Source organism: Sus scrofa, chromosome X (assembly GCF_000003025.6).
Source record: "Sus scrofa isolate TJ Tabasco breed Duroc chromosome X, Sscrofa11.1, whole genome shotgun sequence".
NCBI lineage: Eukaryota > Metazoa > Chordata > Mammalia > Artiodactyla > Suidae > Sus > Sus scrofa.
Window position 1 is genome coordinate 41,893,060 of NC_010461.5, and position 11,194 is coordinate 41,904,253.

An 11,194-nucleotide genomic window follows, 5' to 3' on the forward strand; every position below is an offset into this window, starting at 1 on the left:
TTATATTTGTATAATAAGATGGAAATAACAAAATAGAGGTGTTCCCGTTGTGGTCCAGCAGAAATGAATCTGACCAGGAACCATGAGGTTGCAGGTTCGATCCCTGGCCTGGCTCAGTGGGTTAAGGATCTGGCGTTGCCATGAGCTGTGGTGTAGGTCACAGATGCGGCTCAGATCCCGAGTTGCTGTGGCTGTGGGGTAGGGCGGCAGCTGTAGCTCCGATTGGACCCCTAGCCTGGGAACCTCCATATGCTGTGGGAGCAGCCCCAAAAAGAAAAAAAAAAAAGAGATTAAAGAGATTAGGAGTTGCCAAGGATTCAAGTGGTGGGGAAGGTAGAAGTTTGTTCTGGGTCTTAAGGGGTAGCACAAGGAAGCTTTGTGGGGATGGAACAGTTCTATACTGATTGTGGTAGTGATTACATGTGATAAAGTGGAATGGAACTAAACAAACACAAATTAATGTACTTAAAACCAGTGAAATCTGAGTAAGTTCTGTGATGTGTACCAATGTCAGTTTCCCGGTTTTGATATTGTACTATAGCTAAGCAAGATGTTAGCATGTGGGGAATCTGCCAAAGCATTCATAAGACCTCCCTGTACAATTCATTTTTTTTTTTTTTGGTCTTTTTAGGGCCTGACCGACGGCATACATAGGTTCCCAGGCTAGGGGTCGAATCGGAGCTACAGCTGCCAGCTTACCCCACAGCCACAGCAATACCAGCTCTGAGCCACATGTGCGACCTACATCACACCTCATGGCAACACAGGATCCTTAACCCGCTGAGCGAGGCCAGGGATCGAACCTGCAACCTCACGGTTCCTAGTCGGATTCGTTTCCGCTGTGCCAAGATGGGAATTCCTGTACAATTCTTGTTAGCATTTCTTATGAATCTATCATTATTTATTTTTTTTATTTTATTTCTGTCCATGCCTGCAGCATGCAGGAGTTCTGGAGCCAGGGATTGAACTCCACTGAAGCAGTGACAATGCTGGATTTTTAACCCGCCGAGCTACCATGGAACTCCTATCATTATTTTAAAATAAAAAGCTAAAAACGGAGTTCCCGTCGTGGTGCAGTGGTTAATGAATCCGACTAGGAACCATGAGGTTGCGGGTTCAGTCCCTGCCCTTGCTCAGTGGGTTAACGATCTGGCGTTGCCGTGAGCTGTGGTGTAGGTTGCAGGTGCGGCTCGGATCCCGCGTTGCTGTGGCTCTGGTGTAGGCCAGTGGCTACAGCTCCAATTGGACCCCTAGCCTGGGAATCTCCATATGCCTCGGGAGCGGCCCAAGAAATAGCAAAAAAAAAAAAAAAAAAAAAAAAGAAGCTAAAAACCTCAAGCTGTGGATTATAACCTATTGAATAAAATTGGAAATCATGAGTGCATACCAATATGAATAAATGAATGAACAAATGGGAAGTTTGACGAGGAATGAGACATTTACATAGTATCAAAACACCTCCTCACTGTATACTTATCGACTCCAAAGGGAAAACAATAACTTTATAGTAGAGAAACCTGACAGGCGCCATCTTAATCAAGGAATCAAAGTGAACGTTCTCAGGAGTTCCCATTGTGGCTCAGCGGGTTAAGGACCCAGTGTTGTCTCTGTGAGGATGGAGTTCAATCCCTGGACTCGCTCAGTGGGTTAAGGATCTGGTGTTGGTGCAAGCTATGGCATAGGTCGCAGATGTGGCTCGGATCTTGTATTGCTGTGGCTGTGGTGTATGCAGCTCCGATTCAACCCCTAGCCTGGGAACTTCCATATGCCGCAGGTGCAGCCGTCAAAAAGAAAAAAATACATTTCAAAGTGAATGTTCTCGGAGTTCCCATCGTGGTGCAGTGGTTAACGAATCCGACTAGGAACCATGAGGTTGCGGGTTCGGCCCCTGCCCTTGCTCAGTGGGTTAAGGATCCGGCGTTGCCGTGAGCTGTGGTGTAGGTTGCAGACCCGGCTCAGATCCCGCGTTGCTGTGGCTCTGGTGTAGGCCAGTGGCTACAGCTCCGATTGGACCCCTAGCTTGGGAACCTCCATATGCCACAGAATTGGCCCTAGAAAAGGCAAAAAAACGAAAACAAAAACAAAAAACCAAAGTGAATGTTCTCAGTATTGTTAGGGTGAAATGGTAAGGATATAGCATCGCCTCTGTGATATTCCTACCCAAGGTGCAAAATCTGAATCTAACCATGAGGACATATTAGACAAATCCAAACTGAGAGATAGTCTACTAAATAACTGGCCTGTAATCTTTAAAAGTATCAAGGGGATGAAAGTCAAGGAAAGCCCATGGAAATAGTTTCAGACTGAAGGAGACTGAAGAAGCAGGACAACTAAATGCAATATGCGATTCTGAATTGGATGGACCCTTTCGCTAGAAAGGACAGTATTGGGACAAGTGGTAAAACTTGAGTGGGGTCTGAGGATTAGATGGTAGTAACATATTCATGTCCTTTCCTGATTTTTTTTTTAATTCAATGAACTTTATAATATTTCTAGTTGTACAACCATCATCATTTCCTGATTTTGAGGGCTGTGTTTTGGTTATACAGGAGAATGTCCTCCTTTGCAGGAAATACCCGTTAAAGTAGCCAAGGATCGCATTAGCCCCTTAATCTAGAAAACTTCTGTATACTGTACTTGTGACTTTTCTAAGTTTACTATTTTTTTCCAAAAAATTTGTATATTTTTGGCCATGCCCATGGCATGTGAAAATTCTTGGGCCAGGGATCTAACTTGCACCACAGCTGTAATCAGAGCCACAGCAGTGACAACACCAGGTCCTTAACCCACCGAGCCACCAGGGAACTCCCCGAAATAAAATATTTTTAAGACATCAAGCAAGGTTATCTGCAGGCATTTTTTTAAGTTAAAAAAAAATTACCTAATGGAATCCGTACAATATACCTAAATCAAAATGGAGAGGAAAAACTATTGCCTTAAAAACTTAACAAGAAAAAAAAATGACAATTCAAGAAGACAGAGGGAAAAAAGAAAGCAGAGGAAAGAAATATAGATGAAAGTATAAAACTTGGAATTCCCATCATAGCGCAGCAGAAACGAATCTGACTAGGAACCAGGAGGTGATAGGTTCGATCCCTGGCCTCTCTCAGTAGGTTAAGGATCTCTCGCGGCTGTGGCTGTGGTATAGACCAGCAGCTGTAGCTCTGATTCAACCCCTAGCCTGGGAACGTCCACGTGCCGCTAGTGCGGCCCTAAAGAAGCAAAAAAAAAAAAAAAAAAAAAAAAAAAAAGAGAAAGAAAGAAAAAGTATAAAACTGAAAAAAATGATAGCCCAAACATATAATTCCAAATAAATTTTTCTTTGGATAATATAGGTAAGCCATTAGTGACCTAATTTTTAACAAAAGCAGTGAGTAAGAAGTACAAGAGAAGTAGCCAGAATTACAAGAGATGTCAGAAGAATCATAGGAGACTACTTTGATCAATATCATCCAACTGAACTTGGCAATCTAAATGAAACGGATGTTTTTTAGGACAATTTAAATGGACAACATTGACTCTGGGAGAGAGAGAAAATGGAATACACCATTTGCCACAGAAGGAACAGAAGGAAAATTCAAGTTACCCTCCCAAAGTGCCCCAGACCCAGAGGGAACCCTAGGGGAATCATACCAGCACCCCTTCAAATTTGTCAAAGCTTAGAGATAAAAGGGAAAACTTTTCAATGCTTTTTGAATTGAATATAACACTGATCCAAACTTACCAGGAGGAGGAAACCAAGTGGGAGGGGAGGGTAACTACAGACAAATTTCATTTATCCATATCAAGACATAAATCATGTATGAAATAATGTGAAACATGCCACTCACCAGAAGAGTAATTAGGCATAAACAAGTGGGTTTTTTTTGTTTTTTGTCTTTTTGCCATTTCTTGGGCCGCTCCTGCGGCATATGGGAGGTTCCCAAGCTAGGGGTCTAATCAGAGCTGTAGCCACCAGCCTACGCCAGAGCCACAGCAACTCAGGATCCGAGCCGCGTCTGCAACCTACACCACAGCTCACGGCAACGCCGGATCGTTAACTCACTGAGCAAGGGCAGGGATCGAACCCGCAACCTCATGGTTCCTAGTAGGATTCGTTAACCACTGCGCCACGACGGGAACTCCCAACAAGTGGGTTTTTTTTTTTTCCCCAGGACTACCAGTAGAGTCAGATGGAAGGAACTCTATTACTGTAAATCATTGTACTGATTGATATTCAGAGAAAATTGGATTATCTTCCAGACGTCAAAAACATATGGAATGAGGCTTTCCCATTGTGGTGCAATGAAAATGAATCCAACTATTATTCATGAGGATGCGGGTTTGATCCCTGGCCCTGCTCAGTGGGTTAAGGAGCCAGTGTTGCTGTGAGCTGTGGTGTAGGTGGCAGATGTGGCTCGGATCTGGTGTTGCTGTGGCTGTGGTGTAGGCTAACGGCTGTAGCTCCGATCTGATCCCTAGCCTGGGAACTTTCTTATGCTGCAGGGGCAGCCCTCAAAAGCAAAAACAAACAAACAAAAACATATGTGATTCAAAAAAATGATTGTTCTAAATAAAAACTCTTAATACACTAAGAATAGTTGGATATTTCTTTAATGTCATAAAACCAATAACCAGCATGTTAATCTTGGAACAACAAAAGCCATTCCGTTAAAGTCAGAAAAAGATGCAATTGGTCCCAATTGGGACCTGACATGCCCTAGAGGAACGAGCCAATGCTGCTTATGAAACCAGAGATAGAAACTAGAGGAACAGATATTGGAGAGGAAAAAGCATTTATAACTTTTTGGAAAAGATAGGTACCTTGCACATACGAAACCTCTGTGAAGAGATGAAAAAAATGTGAAAACAAAATAAATGTCAAAAATTAAAAGAAAATTTAGAATTATAATTATATAAATTTATACAATTTATAATTATATAAATTTAATCTTGCCTTGCTATTCTTTTTTTTTTTTGTCTTTTCTAGGGCTGCACCCATGGCATATGGGGGTTCCCAGGCTAGGGGGGTCCAATCGGAGCTGCAGCTGCCGGCGTACACCACAGCCCCAGCAACGCCAGATCCTTAACCCACTAAGCAAGGCCAGGAACCGAACCCGCAACCTCATGGTTCGTTAACCGCTGAGCCACGACGGGAAATCCCCACGCTATTCTCTATTAAAGACAAGACAGCCATAGCTCAACTAGGTATACTTTTTGCAAAAGAAGCCAAGGAAATAATAAAACTTTATCCATTGTATTATTATTATTATTGTTATTATTATTGTTTTTAATGATTGTGATTTTTTTCCATCATAGCTGGTTTACATTTTTAAAATGACCTTTAATATTATTATTATTATTATTGCTATGTCTGAGACCTGACAGACATGCACTCATTCAGCCCACAGATCTCCAACTTCTCACCCTAGGGACCCCCATCACTAATCTCAAAAGGTCCCCATCACTCACCTCAGAGACTCTTCATGACTGACCCCACAGATCTGCATAACTTGGCTTACTGAACCCCAGCCCCCCTTCACTAACCAAAAGGGCCATTCCTGATAAAAGCCAGTATCTATGTTGCCGAAAGTCAGTCTCTGTTGCTGGTGCCGAATACAAACTTGGAGACAGAGTTTTGGGTGAAGGAGAAAAAGACAGCTTCGTTGCTTTGCCAGGCAATGGGGGTCACAGCAGGCTAATGCCTTAAAGACTGCACCCCTCTTGGAAGAGACTGGGATGTGGTTTTATAGTTTGGGAGTGAAAAGAGGGCCCTTGGGAGGTCCTGTCGTGGCTCAGCGGAAACGAATCTGACTAGCATTCATGAAGACAGAGGTTCGATCCCTGGCCTCGCTCAGTGGGTTAAGGATCTGGCGTTGCTGTGAGCAGTGGTGTGGATTGCAGACGTGGGTGGGATCCTGTGTTGCCGTGGCTGTGGTATAGGCCAGTGGCCACAATTCCAATTCAAGCTGTAGCCTGGGGACTTCCATAGGACATGGGTGCAGCCCTAAAAAGCCAAAAAAAAAAAAAGAAAAAGAAAAAGAAAGAAAATAGGGCCCTTGATAAGGATCAGAATAGATGAGAGCTTGCATTGTTTTTCAAAGCTGGTGTTTAGGTGGTCCCAGGATTGGCTCTGAGGTTACTTCCTTAGGAATGAAGAAGGCTTCCTCCACATCTTGCATTTGTTGGCGATTTTGGTTCTGTGGGAGAACTCAAAGATATTGTTATGTATATTCCTTGAGGAGGAACCAGGACTCGCCCCAAGGCTGCACTATTGTCTCCTGAGGGTTCCTCCCTGGTCTCTGCATCCCCTCCCTTCCCTGACCAGCAACTGTTTGAACCTGCTTTTTGGAGCTCAGGGAAGGTCATGGAGTCTGAAGCCCATTTGCCAAAAACAAGAAATGCGGGACACAGAAAAGCTTGTGGGCCCAGAAACCTCCCAGGGCCCTCCCTGCTCGGTTTCATCCAGGTGAGTTGCTGTAACAAAGACCCCTTCTTTTTTTTTTTGTCTTTTTGCCTTTTCTAGGGCCGCACCCATGGCATATGGAGGTTCCCAGGCTAGGGGTCTAATAGGAGCCGTAGCCACCAGCCTATGCCAGAGTCACAGCAACTCAGAATCCAAGCTGCGTTTGCAACCCACACCACAGCTCACAGCAACGCCAGATCCTTAACCCACTGAGCAAGGCCAGGGATCGAACCCGCAACCTCATGGTTCCCAGTTGGATTCGTCAACCACTGCGCCACAACGGGAACTCCCAGTTCTGGAATCCTAAATGAGTCCCCCTTCTTCTTCTTCTTCTTCTTCTTCTTCTTTTTTTTTTAACCACCTGTCATCGTTTTCCTTTGGTTTTCTCTGGTTTTATTTCCAGGCTTGATCGTTGTGTTTAGCGAGAAGGAACAGGGAGAAAACCAGTCTATGCCATCTTGTCTGAGCTGGAAAACTCCATTTTTTTTAACCATTACTACCTCACGGGTCTGACCTCAAACTCAAGCCTCTGTTAACTCTTCCACCCTCAGTGCTCCTTGGGCCTGTCCTTGAATGTGCGCTTCTGTCAACAATTCACCATCAGTGCTCATCTTTGTGTCCCTTCAACCCTTCAATCTCCATGAATTCTTCTATCATGCGTGCTCTCTGGTCTACAACTCGAAAACATGTCTTTTTTTTTTTAACTAACACTATTTTTATTTTTTTGTCTTTTTTATTATTATTATTATTTTTTGCTATTTCTTGGGCTGCTCCTGCGGCATATGGAGGTTCCCAGGCTAGGGGTCAAATCGGAGCTGTAGCCACCAGCCTACGCCAGAGCCACAGCAACGCGGGATCCAAGCCGCACCTGCGACCTACACCACAGCTCACGGCAACGCCGGATCCTTAACCCACCAAGCAAGGCCAGGGACCGAACCCGAAACCTCATGGTTCCTAGTCGGATTCATTAACCACTGCACCACGACGGGAACTCCACGAACACTATTTTTATTAAATTCACTGACATTGCTGTATTCTAAGAGGTTTAAGGGTGTAAGGTGCAACAGCATAACATACTAACAAAATTTCAGGGGTCATATAACTGTGCCTCTGCATGGGGACAAGTATGGGGACAAGTCCTGTAGGGTAGAAGCTCAGGACTCGGGCCCTTGGTTGCTGACCTCACATGAGACACACCAAGCAGTCTTGTCCGTTTATAAAAGACAGACTTAAGGACCACAGCAACAGGATTGGAGAGAACCGATTCAAGATGATGGGGGCCAGTCTGAGTCCAGTTAGCTGGGGGCTGTTGCCGCTCAAGTCTGGGATAGGTAGAAGGGAAATTGCTGGTTTCCAAACAAGGTCTTAAGATGCTTTTCCGGAGTTCCCGTAGTGGCACAGTGGTTAACGAATCTGACTAGGAACCATGAGGTTGCAGGTTCGATCCCTGGCCTTGGTCAGCGGGTTAAGGATCCGGCGTTGCCATGAGCTGTGGTGTAGGTTGCAGATGCGGATCCCGAGTTGCTGTGGCTGTGGTGTAGGCCGGCGGCGACAGCTCCGATTCAACCCCTAGCCTGGGAACCTCCATATGCCGAGGGAGCGGCCCTAGAAAAGGCAAAAAGAAAAAGAAAAAAAAAAAAAAGATGCTTGCTTTTCCCAAACAGAGACCATGTCCCTTTTCAACTTGACCACCGTCCATGGCAGATTGTCTCGAATGGTGCCATTTGATATGGCAGACACCAGCCAGGTGTGGCTATTGAACACCTGAGGCTAGTGAGTCCGAGAACGGAATTTAAAATTGTGTTCATTTTAATTCATTAAAATTCGAAATAGATACTCAATTCAGTTATTGGAAAAGCTTTCGAGTATTTGGAAGCACTTGTGAATACTAATCTACCTTTTCATCTGTAAATTTTATGAAGTCTAAATATAAATTAAGTATTCCTGATGCAAATCTGCCATTCAAATTGAGATGTGTTAAGGGTATCTTAACACCTGATTTCACAATCTTACACAACAGGAAAAAAGCCAAGGATCTCATCAATAATTTTAAAAAATTGATTACATGTTGAAATTATAATGTTTTGGATAGGTGTTTTAAATAACATATATTATTAAAGTTCATTTCATTTGCTTCTTTTTCTTTAATGTGTCATCTCTCTCTGCAGCCCCCTCATGCTAAGTTTCCTCCCCCTCTTCCACCTAGGTTGGAAATTGAGGCTGCTGCTCTGTGTCAAATTGAATTAGATTCTCCAGGCAAGAGTGAGAGGTTGCATTCTTCCTGATACAATTTGCAATAGCAAAATTATTTCTGCCTAGTAACAAGGATGTTCGCATTTCATTGGGCAGGGAGACTAAAGCCCGCCTCCCATACAGAGCTATGGGCCAGCTGCACCTTCTGCCCAAAGCAACCTCAGGTCTCCCTCCCACCCACTTCTACCTCCCTCACCCAGCAGTGGCATCTATCTGCACCCCCTCAGGCTATGCATTGCCCCCTCCCACCATTGGACAAAGAGGACCTTGTTGATTTAGGAACCAAACAGCTTCATAAGACTAGTGAGGCCAGAGCCCCATTCTTACTCAGCCATTGGCTAACTATGCCTTTTGTTTGTAGCCTCTCAGGTGTCACTTTGGCTGATTCTTTTCAAGTGGCAATGGGGGTTACTACCTAGCAACAGTTTACCATAGGCTGAAGAGGCTAATTTCCGCAGTCGCAACTTGAACTAGACCCTGCCTCTCTCTGCACATAGCAACAAGAGCTTCTCCCTAGTAACAGGCTGCTGCTTCATCCCATTGGCCACCAGAAACCAGATCCCGCCTTTCATACACAGCCATTGGCCTGCTGTACCATCTATCTACAACCCCTCAGACTTGGGTCTAGACAAGAGAGCTCAAATTGCTGGCTTCCATTAACTCTTCCACCACCACTGCTCTTCCGGTAGGACCCTGAATTTGGTCATTTGTTATCAAATCCACCATCAGTAACTCTCTGGTCAAAATCTGAAATCCAGGCTCCTGTTCACATTTTTACTACATGGACCAATTTTCAACCCTATCAGTATTGCTCTAGTCTGACCTGTAATCTAGAGCTCTGATAATTCTTCCACCCATCAATGCCTTTCTGGTGTCCCTTAGCATTCAGCCTTCAAGTAACCATTCCTCCATCAACATCTCTCTCATCTGGAGCTCAAACCCAGGCCTGTTAATTTTTCCACCATCAATGCATACGAGGACTGATCTCAAACTCGACTTCTGTGAACCCTTCCAACATTAATGACCTTGATAAGGTCCATGCGATAAAGCCCACAAGGGTCACACCCACAGTCCGAAAGAAATGGATTTTAACTTGCTGCAGCAAGGATGATCACACATTAATTGTGTGAATTGTAGAGGATCACGCTTAGGGTGGCCAACTTTTTTTTTTTTTTTTTAAGTTTCAGTTTATTTATTCATCAGCGTAAACACCAACACAATACAACATAATTTCATGCATTTAGAGGGGAAATATTTTCTGGCTAAGTGGAAAACTGTGCAGATGGCTTCAGGAAGACCTTCATTCTAAGCAGCTTTATAGTGAAACATTTCCTTTCGAAGTCAGGGCCTTCTTTCTTCAGTTTGCTGTAATCTACCTTCCTTGCAAAGAACTTGTATGGATCATGGGGACCCGGTTTCTTCCAGGGTTCTGGGTTAGTCTTCCTGTCCCAACTGACATCTGGATTGAACAATGCCAAGCAGGTGACATACAATGCTGCACGTGACATACAGAGAGGGGGGATTAAGCTAGGATGCTTCTCGGCCTGACCTATGATCTGGCGGAGCATGGTAGGGACAGACGCCTCGAGCCTAGACGAAAAAGAAGATTAACCTGCAAGGCCTGGGACTAAGCAGTGTCTGCACTGATCAGACTCCCAAAGTCACCCAGGACCTCCTTGGGCAACTTGTTTCAGTTTTGCCTGGTTCTTTCCTGGTTTGAGCACCGCAGTTCCCTTGTTCCAGTAAACCCTTCAGTCTTGGGCAAAGAGGGTTGGTGGATCATGCTAGTCTCACCAAACAAAGGAAGAAATACGAAAACTACAGGATGTTGGGGAAGAGTAGAGTTTAGTTAAAATTAAATGAAGCAGTGTACTGATGAGCCCGAAGCAGCGTAGGTTGGTATGTAATAGGGTCTGGACTGTGAGGTAGATCCAGGGCCCTTTTTATTCAGAATCACTAAATTAAAAATAGATGTGACATGTTTGTTTCAGAGGCCCCTTATGTGAAGCTCTGGGTTGGTAACTTGAGTGTGCATCTCTGTGTCAAAGCGATTTGGATCCCCCAGGCAAGGGGAGGATATTTTATTTTTACTAATAATTATATCAAACAACAAGGTTTCTGGTAGTCCATGATTTTACTTATTTATTTACTCTTAGTCTACGATTTTTAGAGAACAAAGGTTCTCAGCAGGGCAGTGACTAGGGTAAGGCAAGAGAGACACTTCAAGGTGCAAAATTTAAGGGGGCACCAAAAAACACACTAATTCCAAACAAGTAACATTTTAGTGCAATATTTTCAGAAGTCAAAACACAAGAACATTGATGACTGAATCATCATTAGTCATTAATAGAGAACATGAATCCAGATCAGAAGAGTGCAACACAGGTGCCGGTAGAGCTAAGAAAGGCCGGGGTTTGAGATCAGCTCAGAGAGGCGTTGATGGTAGAAGTTAACAGAGTCTAGGATTTGAGAGGTTGACCAGAAGTCAAAGCAATA

At 44.1% G+C, this 11,194-nt stretch overlaps 1 pseudogene; it reads right to left on the reverse strand.

The window, feature by feature from the left end:
* Window positions 9,961-10,266, reverse strand: LOC100525266 (annotated as a pseudogene).